Source organism: Carcharhinus amblyrhynchos, chromosome 4 (genome assembly GCF_965287045.1).
Source record: "Carcharhinus amblyrhynchos chromosome 4, sCarAmb.v2.hapA, whole genome shotgun sequence".
Classification (NCBI taxonomy): Eukaryota; Metazoa; Chordata; class Chondrichthyes; order Carcharhiniformes; family Carcharhinidae; genus Carcharhinus; species Carcharhinus amblyrhynchos.
In genome coordinates this window covers 97546729-97565148 of record NC_137327.1, presented here as the reverse complement: position 1 = coordinate 97565148, position 18420 = coordinate 97546729, and positions in this window count along the sequence as shown.

Below are 18420 nucleotides of genomic sequence, written 5' to 3'. Positions count from 1 at the left end.
CAGCTTCTTTTACAGCTGCTTAGAGCTCCTGGTGGAAAAATAACCAATCAGGAAGAGAAAAACAAACCCATAAAATTCAAAGTCATACATATTTTATAAGTATATCAGAGCCTTGAAATGAAGCCCTTGTTGAATCATCATTGTTCAGGCTGATTACAACTGCTTTAATCTGAGTTTAAATCAAGTTTATAAAGTTACGCTTGGCAGAAATTAGATTAAAAATCCAAGAAAACTAGCTAAACGAAGACTCAAGAATTTTTCAGCATATATTATTCAGTGACAGTTGATATCTTTCCCATTAATATCACTACCAATAAGCCTCACTATAAAAAAATAACTGTACCATCAATTTAATCCCTGAATTTACTGGAGTATTGTTAAACAAAGAGTGCCTTGTAATTCTAAGAGGAGTACTGTTGTTTAATGTGGGTGTCATGCCTTATAATTGAGTTCCACCATCTACTGGATATATTAATATTTTTCCTGGGTTACTAAGTGCCCAATTTATTAAGATTTTCAAAAATTCTATTCAATTGTAAATACCTGGATTTATGTTTCAATTCACAATCTCTGAAAGCTGACAACAATCATTAAGGCTAACATTTTATAAGAAGTTGTAGCACAATTCAAAGCAAAAACCCACCATTCTTCTTATTAACTAGTTATCTGTGCACTTTAGGTGTGTTGTCCTTCTGTTCCACAATATTTCTAATATCTCCACAATTGAAAAGGATTAGTATGTCAAATGCTCCAATGTCACTGCCAGAGTTCTCCATAGTAACCGCCATCAGATATCAAGGACAGCCGAGAGATGAAGAACAGTTTTGATTTTATTGCTTCACACGGTGTTGAATATATATAGTGTAGGGCAGACGTTCTGTGGAATGCCAATTACCAGTGGATTACCACTCTTCTCCTTTTCACTTACCCAGAGCTGCACGTTTCTTTCCTGATACCTACATTGGGCCTGGTGAGAAATATGCAGTGCATCATCTCCAGACTGCTTCCCTAGCAGGTCAGAGATATAGATGCCACATCCCTTTTCATAGAATCCTACAGCGCAGAAGGAAGCCATTCAGCCATTGAGTCTGCACATCCCACAATCCCACCCAGGCCCTATGCCCATTACCCCCATGCATTTACCCTAGCTAGTCTCCCTGGCACTAAGGGGCAATTTAAAACAGCCAGTTCACCTAACCTACACATCTTTGGAGCGAGGGGGGAAAACCGGAGCACCCGAAGGAAATCCATGAAGACTTAAAAGGAGAATGTGAAAACTCCATACAGGCAGAGGCCCAAGCTGGGAATCAAACCCAGGTCCCTCCATTGTGAGGAAGCAGTGCTGCTAACGTGCCACCCTTTTTTTTTAAAACAGCATGAACTGCTGTAAAGGTGCCAGCTGCTTTGAGAAGCCAGGGAGAAGGTGAGTATATAAGGTAAGCACGTGAGGGGTTAGGGTGGTCAGGTGTGTTAGGAAAGTAGTCAGGGGTGCAGAGGTCATAGCTAGTTAGGGATCGGATGAGTTGTCAGGGGAGAGTCGGGGAGGTGGGGGAAGGGCTACAGTTAGGTGGTGTGAGGAGGGTAGTTGGGGGAAGTGAGAGTGGTTTGGGGATGGTATGGGTGATAGGAGGGATCTGTACTGTAGCTACCCAGAAGTTAGGAGTAGTTTTAATTCTTTTAACTTCTCCTGTGTAACTAATTTGTTAAGGGAATCAAATCCATCAGGGGCAGCACGGTGGCAAAGTGGTTAGCACTGCTGCCTCATAGGGCCAAGGATCTGGGTTCAATTCTGGCCTCGGGTCACTGTCCGTGTGGAATTTGCACATTCTCTGTGTCTGTGTGGGTTTCCTCCAGGTGCTCCGGTCTCCTTTCACAGTCCAAAAGATGTGTGCTAGGTTGATTGGCCATGTAAACTGACCTTAGTGTCAAGGAGATTAGCAGGGTAAATATATGGGGTTACAAAGAGAGAGCTTGGGTGGTATTCTGGTCAGTGCACACTTGATGGACCAAATGGCCTCCTTTGCACTGTAAGAATTCTATGATTCTATGAAATCTCTGATTTGTGCAGGGTAATTGCCTATCAAGAAGTTTAAACTTCCCACGAAATTTTCTTGCAGTCCTTGTGTGGAGACTTCTAGGGAGTAGGCTTGGAATATAACAGTTTGAAAAAAGCACTGTCAAGTGCACACCCACCAATGCAGACACAGTCACTTCTTTAATGTCCTCATGTGTGATTGGATAAGGTGGCCTTTGGTGAGGAGCACAGAACTAGTGAGCAAGAGGAGGTGCCAGAGGTCGAGGAAACTATGTTCAATTTCCCTCAGGGGTTGGAGGACAGACACAAGCCCTGCTTGGCTGGATTCAGTTGCAGGACCTCAGGAGGTCATTGGAAGAAAGGCTTTACCTTGAACAACAGCAGATGTGTTGGATGCCCTAGAGGCAGTGCGGGGTTTGGGCTGAGAATGATCAATTTCAATCAGCTCATTTGTGTCTTATTGGCCAAGGGCTGGAGCAGATAAACTCTCCATTCAGAGACTGGCCAAATACATATGCAAGACTACATGGCATGCATGTAGGATTTCTTGCTTTACAATAATGACTACACTTCAAATGCACTTGATTGAAGCAGGCATTAAGTCACTGTCTATTAGTCACAGTGATGTACACAGGATGCATGCACATTATGTAGCCTAGACCAGTCAGTGGTGCTACTCTCTTCCAGCCATCCAGAGTGGCAGCTAAGAGCTGAGGATGTCACCAAGCAAGATGAGCATGCCACCCCGCATGGGGCATCCAACATCATTTTCAGCCTCCTTGGTTTCTCTGACGGACAGAGCATTTGTGTAACAGGGCCAGGTTCTTCGGGACAGCTGCCTTTAGTGATTGCCCCAATGGTACCTCTGCAATGAGGATGATGGGCCACATGCATCTTAGCCTCAAATAACTGAGCAGGGCTCTGCCATCTCTTCCAAGGCCAGAAGGGAACACTTGCATGGTGTTGAGGGCATCATGCTGCATGGGTTTCCTCCCACTGTAAGTATGCACTCATTTTTCTTTAGGAGAATCTTGTAAATAATGGGATTTGTATCCAGACATGTGTCTGCTGTCATCAATGGCAGAATATGAAAAATGGTATGAAATGGTGAAAGGAAGCAAGGGTTCAACTCAGTCAATAGCGATGTTGAAATCTCTAGGAAGATGTACATTCTTCACTGGCTTTGAGTGTTTGCAAGTTCTACAGCATGTCTGCATGGATGTGCTAGTAGGAGCAGCAAAATTAGAGTTTCGTGCCATGCCCTGCAGCCTGGGCCAAAGCAGATCAGATGAAACAAGTCTAACTCAAACAAACCCCGACATTCATGACTTCCTGACAAAATCTTTGGTGCTGGGCCCAACCACCTTGCTATGTAGCTGGGACATTTCCTGCTCCTATTCCTCCGATGATTTGTTTCATTCAGAACTTCACCAACACTGAGGTTCACACCTCTTAGAAGAACCTTTTTAAAGAGTGAACAGAGCACCACAATGGCCGAGACCATTGCAAGTGCTACCCAACAACCCATGCATTAGAGCCATTATCTCCAGAAGTCCAAAGCCTCATTCAGTAGGGGTTCATTGAGCAGAAGGTTCCAGTTGTATTGCCACTGTGCCTCTGTCTGGAGTTCTCATTGAGGTATCAGTAGCCATCTCTTCACAGGTGCTCCTTGTCCCCTAGAATCTATGGACTCAGTGTTACAGTGAAGGTCTGAAGCAGTGTGGACTGGTGGAGGATGAAGGAGTCATGATGAAAGTGAAATCACACATGGACAAAGCCCTTGCTGTGGTTCCAAACCAGCTGAAATGTTGAATGAATGGAAACCAATCCTGTTGGTGAAATAATCCACTGCCACTGGCTGCCTTGCTGATTACCTGTGTGCAACTGATGATGCTTTGCACCTGGGAAAATCCAGCAATGGCAGTAAAATCCATTGCCCTGTGTACCCATGAGGCTATGCCCATCATGAAACAAATGTATTGTCCAGCTGTGGCAAACAGGGTGTCAGTGACCTCTGAGATTCAGTGTTGTGCCTCCAGTTATGAGATGGCACCAGAATCCATGGCTGAATCTTGGAAGAAGGCCAGAAACAAAAGAAGTTGAAGGGCACAGTGACATTGATGGGTACAGGCAGGGCATGGTGACTAATGCCGCATGATGCCTTCTGCAATGAAATCAGACATATGCTTGGATAGCTGCAGTTTCCTACAGCACTGATACTTGGTCATCTTCAAGTAGCTCTGTCTTCAATGGCAGATCCTGTACTAAAGGGATGGTTTCTGTATTCTTCCTGCCCCTTGCACTCTCTTCCGCCCTCCCAATACGGGATCTTTGCCCGTCCTACAGACGGTATTGTTCCGCATTGTCACTGAGCACTATATCTGAGAGACATATTTTCCGTCAGAAAATGCAGTCTTCCTTGTGCTTAGATAACCCTCCAGCCCACTTTGCCACCTCTCCTCAAATGTTCTGGCTTCTTTGCCCCATCCTCTGTGGTGCCAGGGGTTTTAGCTAGTGACTGCTGCACTGCCCAAGTGTTTTTTTACCCACTCTCTCCACCACCTATGCTGAGCTGTCAGCACATACTTCTTCACTGCTGTCATCAGTCTTTTGAATGGACCTACCTTGCATTGAGTTGATCTTTCTCTACATCCTAGCTATGACTGTAACACAACATTATGCACACTCTTATTTCTTTCTCTATGAATGGTATGCTTTGTCTATATAGCATTCAAGAAACAATATTTTTCACTATATCCCAATACACGTGACAATAATAAATCAAAATCAAAAAATAGTGTTTGGGAGACTTGCTAAAAAGGCTCCCTGGTGGTATCTCCTAGCCCAGCTCAGCGGGCTGGGAGAATCCTGGCCCTCAGCTTTGATTTCTGCTTTTGTCAGATGCAACTTTAAAGAAATGATTATGTTGACACATCACAACAATAAAATTCAATGGAAGGCTTCTAAGTATTTCCTCAGCTATCATTCAGACTCCAAACAGCTACTTTAAACAGTCATTTTAAGTAGAGTGTGCCACAAAGAAAGAATTTGGAACATGAAGCATTTTGTACAGACTTCACTGAACAATTTTTGTTTGCCACATTTAACAGCAACTCCTGTCCTTTCATCCTTTTATTAGATAAACCTTTTGAAATTGCAGTTGTCATAAATGAATTTTGATGGAGAGTACTTTGAAGGTTCAGCCATTTTATATTTCTACTTTACATTTCATGGAGAATTGTCTCAGATTATAGTAGATTATGAATGCTTGAGTGATTCGCAATACCACATTTTTTACTGTAATAATGGTATTTTGTGAGATTGACTCTTATTAGTTATCCGTGGTACTCTGAAACCTGTTTCAATTAAAGGCCAAATCTTCATTTACAGCTTCACTCGAAATTAACCTCTCTACCAAATACCATAGCACTATATTCCAATATAATCAGCAACCAAATTAATGTTTAAAATAAGAGCTAATGCATGGAGCATTGCAGGGCTATGCCGTGGGAGTCCTCAATCAAGAATCTGCACACAGGCAACAGATGCATGATAGCTGTTGGAAATCTGTGTTAGGACAGGGTGTCTTTGGGTATCTGTGGCTAGCAATTGTCTGCAGAATGCTTCTGCTCGGGAAGGGATGGCTCAGGGTGAGAACAGCTGCCTTAAAAATAGGCAGTCTTACTTTCTCCTGGCTGAGGAACTCCACCCTATGCGATCACCAGATCTTTAGTCAAAGAAAAGGAACTTTAAGGGCCCAATTTTACCATTTTGATTCTATGTACTGAATCTGGGCATGATTGAGATCTGACTTGTAAACGTGTTCCCAGGCACATCCATACTCACTTCGCCTGAAAAACAAATCGTGAGTCTGAATGTGTGTTGGGGTGCACGTGCGCGATGTTATCGCGCCTGAAACACTGCTGCTCCAAAAATCAGAGCCTTCAACTGTACATGCACAGTAAATGAAAAATTTGAAAAATGCTCTTCCCTGCCACATTTCACTCGGGCCGCAAAAATCAGGAGTGATGGCCCTCACATTGCCCCACCCCCACAACATAACTGTCCCCCTTATCCACTCCCCCATTACCCAGACTGATCGTGACCCCCATGCCCCACATCCCCCCCATCAGTCGCTCGCAGAGTGGTAGTAGACCCCCCGCCTGCCCCTGCCCCCTCACCAGAGATACGTCTGACCCACCTCCTTTCCTCCCCCCACTCCAGAGAACGATCTGGCCTCCATCTTCCTTACCCCACCACCTCCCCCCCCCCCCAAAATCAGAGAACAGAGAACAATCTGGCCTCCCCCCTCCCCCCACCACCAGGAGATACATCTGACCCAGGTCCCTCCCTCTCGCATCCCCCCACCACCAGTCTGAGCCAGAGAGCCGCCAGAAGCTCTGAACTTACCTCTTCAGAAGCGGGAACACCCAAAACAGACTTTTGCCAAGCATGCCTCTTTCGTGCCGAACCTGGATGGGCAAACGCAATGGTAAAGGTGGAAATGCTGGTAAGATTGGGCGTACAGACCATTAAGTCAATTTAAATGCATGCAAATGCATTTAAATTGACATCACATCTATTTTCGGGCCTTGGTAAAGAAGGAATCAGTGCGGATGCGGACGTGCATCGTGCTATTCCCCTCACGCCCGACTTTACCAAGTTTTCACACCCGAAAATAGGTGCAACACAATGGTAAAATCGGGCCCTAAATGTTGCAATATGGAATATTACGACACTCATGGATAACATCGAGAATCACTGACCAGAAAGGAGAACTGCTGTTGTATTACAGGAGCTAGCAAGACTCCAATCTGACATTGTCACCCTCAGGTAGACATGCCTTTCTGGTGAGGGGCAGCTGAAAGCAGCAGCATGGGAATATATCTTCTGCTGGAAAAGGAGAGGCTGATAGCAACCATTGTGCATTCAGACTTGGTTTTGCCATTTGAAATAGAATCTTTGATGCATTGCCAGAACTGTCCAATTGTGCAAATGAAAGACTCATGACACTTCGGCTGTGACCAGTATGCAATCATCATCAATAGCATTGCCCTGCTCCTGACCCAGATGAAGTTGCTCAGAAAATGTTCTGTTTTGACTTTGATCGAGTTCTCACTGTCACCCCGAAAGAGGAAAAGTTCATCCTTCTTTAATGTAGGGTTGGCCATGATCCCAATGTCTGATGTAAGGCAGGGAACTGTACTCCTAGATGGCACAGTGGCAAAGTGATTAGCACTGCTGCTTCATAGCACCAGGGACCTGGGTTTGATTCTGGTCTCATGTGACTGACTGTTTGGAGTTTGCACGTTCCCCTCTTGTCTGCGTGGGTTTTCTCTGGGTGCTCCGTTTCCTCCACAATCCAAAGAAGTGCAAGTTAGTTGGACTGGCCATGCTAAATTGCCCTTTCATGTCCAATGATGCATAGGTTACGTGGATTAACCTTGGTAAATGCACAAGGTTATGGCATGGGGAGAGAGATAGACATAGGGAAGATGCTCTGAGTTGGTGCAAACTCAATGGGCTGAAAGGCCTCCTTCAGCATTGTAGAAGTTCTATGGTTCCATGGTCATTTTCCTTATTTCTTAAGCAGGGTCTTCACCATTTTAGCAAATTCTGCCAATAGCTATAAAAAGTTAAATTTAGTAAAGATTTAAAGTGAAATGTTTGTGAAATATGAGCAAAAATGTATCAGCTAGGGGAAAGCTCTTTGCAAAGACTGATTAGAATGGGAATTCATTGGCACTCAGAACATTGAAACAGCTTAAAGTTTCACTCTGTCCCAGCACTGACACACAGTGGCAGCAATGCAGTCCACCTACAAGATGTACTGCATCAATATGCCAAGGCTCCTGTGACACCACCTTCCGAACACAATTGTTGTATTTCTATATTTGATTAATACAAACTGACGAAGCTCACAGGACTAATAAACTAAACATTGGCTTGGTTTATTTGTGGATGTAGCACAAGATTGCTCAACAAATAGATTTACTGCAAAAGATTCAACAACCATTACTACCAGGGATATTAAGCTCCAACTGCCCCATGCCACATATTGCTGACTAAACTGAGAACTCCTCTGAACAATATTTGCTGGTCATTTGGCTTACATCCTGGCTACTTACTCATTAGCATATTCTCTTAAAGCAATGTCATCACTGCGACCTCTACCTCCTCAAAAAGGTCAAGGGCAGCAAATGCATGGGAACACCATTAACTGCAAATTCCCCTCCAAACCACAGATCATCCTGCCTTGGAGGTGTATTCCCATTCCATCATTATTACTTGGTCAAAAAGCCCTCCCTAACAGCACTGTGCATGTAGCTGCATCACAGGAATTGTAATGGTTCAAGAAGACAGTTTACAACCACCTCTTTAGGGGTAATTAGGGATGGACAATAAACACTGGCCTTACTCAGATCCCAAGGACAAAAACTAAAAATGAATAGCATAGGTGTAATTAAGGAGAATTTAGATAAACAGCTGACTGAAGTGGAGCAGAAGGCTATGTCAACAGGCTCAGTGAAGAGGAGTGGGAATAGGCCCACAGAGCACAAACACCAGCCTAACTCCACAATGATCTGCTTCTATGTTGTACAAACATTGATACAAAATAACGTATGATCTTGCTTCTGGCATCACTCAGCGATATAACAATTCTAAAAGCTTTTCAGTAATAGCATGTCAATAAAGAATTTTTGCTCTCAAAATGAAAATTCTGAACCCTTAAGGACGTTAATATTAATAACTGAGTGCAGAGAGAAAATGTATTTTAGGTTAGGACTTGGAAAAACTATTTTCACAAAGGCATTTATTAAACTGGGTTCTGCAATATCTTTCAAACTATAGAGCAAGATATGAGCAGAGGTAATTCCACTTAAAAATGAACAGGCCACGAAACCTCTCAGGTTTTCTGGAGAAGTGGAAGCTGCTGCTGGTAGCGTACAAAGGCTCAACCCAAGGACTGCCATTGGATTCCTGGACACAGGTGAGTGGAGGGAGATGGGGATAGTGAGGAAGGGTTGCTGGAGAGCTGGAGAACATGGCTGGGGGTGGCTTTTAGTGGTCAATTTCCCCTTCCCAATGCCAAGTCTCTTGACATTGAAGAACTCCACTCAAGCCAAGCCTGATAAGATGCGGATTTAAGATGGTGCCAGAGTGTGGTGACTTTTGTGAGCTGTGCTCAGCAAACCCCGATTCCATTTTTTATTCTTGTTCTATGCTTCTATACCAGATTCTAACGCTTTTAAATTCCCTAACAATGCACTACAATCTCTTACAGATTTGGTGATTCTCAGGACCCTGGAGACACCTGGACCAGCCGACCACGTGGGACTGGTGGCCGGTGTTGCAATCCCAGAGCTGGGGTGTTCCCTATCCAGGTCCCCACTGACCAGAACTCCACCTCCAGGGCCAGGGCCCCCTCACTCCCCCAGCCTGAACTGACCCCGATGGCCAGACCAATGACCCTGGAGCTGGGGCCTCCACTCCACTGGCTCTCCCCACCCCTCTGATCCAGAGTGCTGGGACATTCTGTAGGCCCCAAGCACTCCCCCCCCCCATCCACCTTTTACCCTACACTCCTAAAAAGCAGCTCCCACTGTCTGAAGATCACTAATACTGCTCCTTTAGGTCTAGAGATACTCTGACCTTCAAAGGAAGACTCTGACCTGGCAGTGACCCAGAGGATCCCAACACGTGGATCTGACCGTCGGCTCATCCCCAACCGCGATCCCGAAGACTTAGAGGCCTTCGAGCCATCCAGGATAGAGTGTGCTCTGGACACCCTCTGATTGGCAAAGCCAAACTGCAGCCCAACAGCAACCCAGAACGACTGACCATGCTGAACTACTGACGCAGGAACTGCAAACACGACACACACGTACCAGAGAAAAGAACATCACTAGACATACCAATACCCTTAACACTGCATACTACTCTCACTGTCTCCCAGGCTTGAAATGAAACAGTGACTCCAAGTGTGGAAAATGTGCAACCTTGCAGGTGAGAGTGAAACAAAACGGTTCCAAGGCCCCTCTCCCCAGCTTACTCATGGCTAATATCCAATCTCTGTAAAACAAGCTAGAAAAACTTAAAGTCAGATTCAGTTTTCAAAAGGGAACTGAGAGACTTGTGTGCTCTGTTTCGGGGAGACATGGCTCACTCCTGCTTCACCAGATTGTGCCCTACAACCAGAGGGCTTCTCAATCCACCAAATGGACCTGACAGTAGCATCAGGCGTGGGGAGGTGGAGTCTGCCTTCTGATCAACACCTTTTGATGCCTAGACATAACAACACTGGCAGATTTCTTTTCCCTGGTCCTAGGATACCTGACACTAAAATGTCGCCCCACTACCTTCCGTGAGAATTCACCTGTTATCCTGACAACAGTTTAATCCCATCCATGCAGATGTGAAGACGGTTGAAATTTACACCACCACAAATAGCCCTGAGACAAACCATCCAAAGGCCTGTTCATTGTGGCCAGGGACTTTAATCAGGCCATTACACCATGACCATTCTGGGGGGTTATGGGATAGTTGCTCTCAAGTGATTCATTAATGAAACTAATTGACATCCCACTGCTGGCAGGATTCACGTGTCAGATCCTAGCCACCCCAGCTTAACTGAGGACTGTATTCCTGGCACCGGGAATCCAATGAGGGTACTCCTGCCAGATTCTCCAAGCACACTTACCATCCTGCTAGCTCTGATGGGCTTCATTAAATTCCACTCTGAGTATCACTGAATTACATTACTGATGGTTATAAGTGTACACAGTTTTCAGTGCAATTTCAAGTTAGTGAGTGATGGAATTAGAGTTCCTCTCACTTTGATTTCCCCTTGTAATTGCTTCCATCAAATATGATTTCTTGCCTTCCTTAGCATGTTTTTATTACCTCCTAGTTCTTGGTTCTTACACAATTGGTGCTGGTACAAAACCACATGTGGAGATATTCAATCTAATCCAATCTTTACAATATTAATGCAATAATAATGTTTCCAGATATTACTTGATCAAACCAGTTGGAATATTTCCATTCAGCAGCTTTTATTGCTCATGCTATTGAAGGACAGTATGTATATAGAGTCTTTTAACATTGTAAAATGAACTAAAACATCTCCATCCTGATTCACACTGGGGTTCTCTAGCATTCTTGAAAATGAGTGGAGTTGTGAGTGGAACTCCAAATTCTCCGCTCTCACTTGCAGTGAGCCAGCCACGGATAAGATTGTAGAATCCCACACACACACACGCTACTAATTGAGGTAAGGTGGAACAGATGACCAAAAGGTTGCTCTAAGAGATAGATTTAAGAGATCTCAAGGGAGACTAACTTTGAAAAGAAATTAAAACTCAGTTATGAATTGAAGGAATCACACCAAATGTTTACTGCAGAGTTAAATAAAGTAAGTACTACTAATGTTACACTATTTTCATAAACGCATTCTCTCAGCTTGAAAATCTTAACAGGAAACTCTGTTCTACTTTTATTACACCCAAAAGCTCTATCGCATGATTTTGTGGGTTCATTCATTTCTCTGAGAACAAAACCAATCTGTACTAGCTGTTAGGCATTCAGTTCGATTCTCCTCAGGATTCCCACTATTCTTCTTGGGGTCCGTCCACTAGCATCTGGCTAAGCAATCCTCCAACTCTCCTTAAGCACCTCACGACTGTCAGTATCCCAGCTCACATATGTCTTCACTGTACTTTTGCTTGGTGACTCCAGCTCAGAAATACCCCTGATTTCTGACAGCCCTTTGTTCCTGGCCCACAGCTCCTCAATGGCTTCTGGCAGATTCTCTTTCCAAGCTGTCTCGGCTCTAGACAAACAGTCTGTTCCAAAGTTGCTTCCAAACTGATTAATGGTTTTTCTGAGAAAACATTCAGATAAAACCCAACCAAATAAAGACCCTGCCATCTATCCCCACAGCAACAAGGCATATTCCGATGTCCTTGGTCAGGATTTGAGTTAATTAGCCTTACTTTCCAACAGATCCCCTTTATTTTTGGACGTACAGGAATAAATTATGTCCTTATGAGGGCAACTGTGGAGATCTCATGTCCACTAAGGCTCAGAAAGGGATTATCCGTTGTTTAATGTTTTCTAACAGCTGACCTTATTAAGTAAATACGAATTGGCCTTTGAGTGGCACTACTTTAACTCTGTTTTGCAGCTTCCCATCATGTGCTTCCATTATGTTACTTTTCAAAAGTTTTAATTCCTACTAAAATGTCTAATTTTAAAACATATGAGTCATGCAACTAAACATTTTTGCAACAGTGTCTGAAAATAGGAGGTGAGAGAGAAAGGTAGAGAGAAAGAAAGAAAGATGGATGGAGAGGCTTAGGGAAGGAATTCTAGAGTTTAAGCTCTAGGCAGTGTTACGTCCCTGTATAGAGCAATAACTTATAAAAAGTGAAACTAATTTTCCAGTGATCAAACAAAGGGATCGGACAACTTGATTTCATTTTTTAAGACTTGCTTGCATGATTTCCTTCAGATGCCCCAGTTTCTTTCCAAATTCCAAAGATGTGTGGGCTAGATTGATTAGCCATGCTAAATTGCCCTATAGTACCAGGGGGATTAGCAGGGTAAATACATGGGGTTAAGACCTCGGTGGGATTTTTGTCAGTGCAGGCTCAATGGGTCAAATGGCCTCTTTCTGCATTCAGGGATTCTATAACATTGTAAAATCCACCTGGCAACTGATTAACCTAACTAAACTTAGTTTATCAACAAATGTGGTCCCCATTAATGTGCCAACAGTTAAACCACTCTTTCACCCAGCAGGGTGATTCTTCCAATGCCCTTTTATTAAAATAAAAGTCCTCTTCACTCACTTCTGAGTACATTCAATTACAGTGCATCCTCTGGTAACTCTTTGGTCTTTAACGCTATCTATACCTTGTTTCTTTGAACTGGGAATCCATTCTCACCTGTTTGCTGGTTAACGCTATGACAGTACTTTATTATACAGGATATTGTGGGGACACATTCTGAATATGAATTAAGTGCCCATGCCTGTGGGAAAACTATTGGCACAGGTAGAATCTGTCAGGCAGCATTCACCCATCAGAAAGATGCAAATTAACGCATCTTGGGAATCACACAGGCCAGTCCCACTAATCAGAGGTAAAGGGCACCACTATCACCGCCTTCACAGACACGGCCCCTTCCCACAAATATGGAAATGGTGACCCTCCCTGCTGACAAAGGGATAAACATCAATACCTCACCAAAGAGAGGCATTTCTTCCCTCCCCATTGAAATAATGTATCACACTCCCCTACACCAAGCAGCCATAAGGGTGAACCAACTGAACACGATCCTCAGCCCCCATCCCAACTCCCCTCCTCCCTTCAGGTCTCACCCTTGGCAGTGTCCATGATTCATTGCCCCCTCGCCTGTGCATTGGACACTGAGGAGGATTTAGGAAGCAAGTCCAATGCTCATGTGCCCCTCTGCTGCTACTAGGCTGAAGAGGGAGGGGCAAGGGATTGACCTCACCACTCTGCCCTGGAAAGGGGGTCTAGTGGCTGGACTGCTCCATTGAGATCTGGAAACATGTTCATTTTCAGGATGGTGAATTCAGACACTATTCTGGGGTAAGGATGTGCTGATCCTCGAGAGGGTCCAGAGAAGGATTGAGAATAATCCCAGGAATGAAAAGCTTGATGGATGAGGAACATTTGAGGACTCTGGGTCAGTGATCAATGAAGTTTAGACGGATGACAGGCAATCTCATTGAATCTTACTGAATACTGAAAGGCTTGGATAGAGTGGACGTGAGAAAAATGCTTCTATTGGTAGATGAGACTTGGATCCAAGGTCACAGCCTCAATAGAGGGATGACCCATTAGAAGAGGAGGAATTTCCTCAGCCAGAGAGTGGTGAAGCTATGGAATTCATTGCCACAGAAGGCAGTGAGGGCAGGTCACAGTGTCATTTTAAAACAGGTAGATTGGTTCTTGATTGGTAAGGGGCCTTACAGGGAAAAGGCAGGAGAATGGGGTTGTGAAACTTATAACTCATGATCGAGTTTGCTCTGCTATTCAATGACCTGAATGGCCTAATTCTGCTCCTATATTTTATATCTATTATGGTCTAAAATACTTGTTATTGCCTCTGTCTTCTGGTCTTCAGGACTCTGGTCTCTCTTTTACATCAGTTGGTAAATCTTTTTCACTTCATTTTGGTCATGCAAGAGAAGCTTTGATGGACTTAAATGGTTTAAAACAACCCACACTATGGCCGCAGACTACACAATATCCAAGCAGGTGGCTGTCAAATTATCAAACTGAATTTTGCAGCTTTGGTGTCTTGGAATTCTGTTCTTTATGCCAAAGATATTTTTCACCATCATCATGTGCATGTGATTCTTTTATGATGGTAAACTTATTGGAATATTTCCCTCAAAAGCAGTATAATTTCAGAGTAGTATAAACTAAATGCCACTGCCTAATAAGGATTATTCTCTTTTGCCTTTTTAAAAACTTCAAAATTTTCACTTAAGAGGAATGGTATTCAACAAACTTAAAGCCAGGTCTTCTTGAAATTGCTGATAATATTGGTGTTAACTGAGACCCTTGCTCCAGTTAATTGATAGACACAAAAGCTTTCATCTCTGAATCAAGTTGTCTTTATTGGGAAAATATAAATACAACATCAACTACTTATGATTGCTACAAGACTGATTATCTTATACTGTATCACAAGTAAATGTCTGCATTCCCCTATAAATTTACTATAATAAATTTACAAACGTAGCCTTCAATGATTTATACCGATCTAATGGATCTATAGGATTGTCTCTACCCACTCGCATCGGCCAGCATGGAGGGGTCACAGTTTATCAAGTTTAAACTTGAGGTTTCCTCTTAGACCATAAGAACAGGGAACAGGATTAGGCCACTTGGTCTATCGAGTCTGCTCTGCTATTCAGTCATGGCTGATCTTTTTCTCATCGCCATTCTCCTGCCTTTTCCCCCCATAATCCCTGATCCCCTTATCAATCAAGAACATATCTATCTTTGTCTTGTCGACACTCAATGGCCTGGCCTCCACAACCTTCCGCGACAAAGCTTTCCAGACAGATTCACCACCCTCTGGCAGAAGAAATTCTTCCTCATTGCTGCTTAAAGGATCATCCCTTTAGCCTGAGATTATGCCCTCTGGTTATAGTTTTTCCGACTAGTGGAAATACCTTCTCCACATGCAGTCTATCCAGGCCTCACAGTACCCTGTAAGTTTTAGTAAGATCCCCCATTATCCATCTAAACTCCAATGAGTACAGACCCAGAGTCCTCAACTGTTCCTCATATGACAAGCTCTTCATTCCAGGGATCATTCTTGTGAACCTCCTCAGGGCCAGCACATCCTTCCTTAGATACAGGGCTCAAAACTGCTCACAACACTCCACATAGGGTCTGGCCAGAGCCTTATATAGCCTCAGAAATACATCCCTGCTCTTGTATTCTGTTCTTCTCTGTACTTCAAAACTCCAATATTTATCCTTTAAGCCTGGCTGAAACACATGTATTCCTCGAGCTAAGCATTGACTTGTTAATATTCAAATTAGTTTATTGCAGGTTGCCTGATCTGAGGGTAATTGCCCTCAATTACTTTAGCACTCAAAAATCAGTCTCTGGCTCTATTTTGTATCCGGTTCCAATGTTTGGAATAAGCTTACTTTCAAGGACATGTTGTTTCTATCCTGCTGATATGTCATGGCTAGTTTCTCCCTTGAAAACAACCATTATCCAGAATCCTGCTGACCTTATTACCTGTCATAAACCAAGTACATTTGTCATAAGTAAAAAAAAAAGTAGTCCACATGCTTACTTTTTTCTAAAGTTGCCATGTTTCCCATCAGGCCATAGTAGTGTCCTTTCTTTCTTTGGTCATTTTGTATTAAAGTATAGATTCAATTGAAAAAATAAATATTAATTGCAACGTCAGTGCATACAAACAGATGAAAATCAACAGGAGAAGGCCAGCTGGTCCCAAACAGACATGTTACAACTGACTTCCAGTGTTATATTCCACCTCACCTCCCAGTTAATCTCCTGGTAGTGGACAAAACTTTAGGTATTTCAGGGAAAGCAATTCTCGATAATTCTTCTCTGACTTCCAGAGATACACAAGTTCCAGTAGATTAGTGACCATTATATATCCAACCTATCTTTTGCATGCATTAAGCACTGTAATATTAACCTCAGCAAGAAACTCCTCCAGCTTCCCTTTGAACTGTTGCAGTTACTTACCACAAGCAGAAACTTGCTTCAACCATCAATGATGCTCTTTTGAAATTATAAAAAAGCTATTGACATGCAACCTAGTACTCACCCAGTCTTCCAAATGAGGCCTAAACAGTCTTACATGAATAAACTATTGCGTTATATGCGCAGAAGTAACCTACAAAGGGGGTGAGAATCCCTTTTTGCTACTTGCAGCAAAATTGCAAACATATTTTTATAAATTTATAATCAACAAATTTTTCTCCACCACATCCGATTGCATGTAAAATTCAGTTGGAATACTTTATTGCTACAATTCTCGAATTGCTCTTTCAATATGTTCTGAAGCAAACAAAAAATGATTTCCATAAGGAGGCAGAAGTTACAATTTGACAGAAGTAATGTAATAAGATTTGTGAAAATATTTGCAATGCGTAAGACACCTGTGAATTTTTGCCAGTTTAATTTTTTTCACTCTGTATGACATTAATTGCTAATAACTTTATGGAATGGAAAGCATAAATCAATTTTAGCCCAAGACATTTAAGCAGTGCTAGTTATTACCAAGTACAGCATCTCAGTGATGATGAGATGTCTATGGCCTCAATCCAATCAGAAAATCCAGCTCTTTGCTAAAAAGCCATGATAATAAATCCAAATCAGGAATGCTAGAAATAGATAGTGACTCCCAAAGCAATTTTAGAAAAAAAGCATATTAACTATTTGGATGCAGGCTTTTCAGTAATGAGCCCCAAAATGGGACACCGAAAAGTAACCCCAATGTGGAATATTGATTTCTAATCCAGGTAGAAGCAAATAAACTTTATGAAAAACTGAATGAGTTTTCAGACATTTCCACTCTTTTGCTGAAGGTCCACTGGCTTGCCAGCAGAATTACAATGAACCATAAAATCCTTGAAGAACTTTAGAATCCCTACAGTGCAGAGACAGGAGAACCTCAACTGGAACAAAAAGGCAAAGTGTTTCCCAAATGGGCACTAACTTTTGCAATTCTATGATATGTGCCTTCATACATGGCCGTCCAAAGATATGGCCGGAATTTTACTAGCACATCCACCCCAGTTCCGGGACGGGCGAGGCTCAGAGAAAAGCATTCTCCATCGGCCTCAGGCAGGATCGTATGAAACTCGGATGGACGTGCTGGTAAAATTCTGCCCAATATCCTTAAAACATTTGCAGGTTTCAGCAAGGAATGGTTGGGTACAGGATGGTGGGGGAACATAATACAGTGGAAATCTTTAAGGAATTATATTGAATTCAGAATAGGGAAGTAAGCACCGTCCAACCGTGTATCGCTTCCTTGTAAGTATCTCCTCCTGAAGAATGTCACTTTTGACGCCTTGTTATTGAAAAGGCAAACGAAAGAGATTTTCTGCAGAAACGTCCTTGTGAATGCTTGTAAAATTCCTGTGACATCAAAATTGAAAGTATTTATATTTTCCCTGCAGCTGTACGGAGCAGACCTCAATCTTGACTTCCTTGATGAGTTTCTGATTCTTCTTCCCACACTGTCATCCCTGACTGGCAGAGCAAAAAACATTGTATTGAGTATATATTACGCCCTCTGTCTCCTCATACTGCCATATTGTGGTATCCTCGCCAATGCTTGTTATTTTCATGGTCTGATAAGTTTGGTGTGGTATTCACATCTGTGGTGGCACTGCATAATCTGTCACCTCATGAAAAAGTCTCAAGCGCTGACTTCTCAACCTGTTGTGGGATGCGACATGGATTCCTTAATGAAAACTCAAACAAAGTCAAAATAAGCATAATCAGATTCATCTGATTCTCAAATGCTCATTAATCTATTTTAGAAGGACATGAATCATCAGAATTGTACTGAATAGTACCAACTGTTCTGTTAGCACCTTTTCCCAACATTCTATTCATTCTTAGTTTATGAAATTTGCAATAAAATGCATGAAAATAGTTACCCAAGGTAACATCATGCATGGAATTTTACCAGCACGTCCACCCGAGGTTCATACGATCCCACCCACAGCCAATGGAGAGTGCCGTCCTCTGAGCCTTGCACTCTCCTGGAATTGGGGCGGGCATGCCAGTAAGATTCTGGCCCATAAGTCTTGATATGCTCAGAAAAAGCATAAAACATCT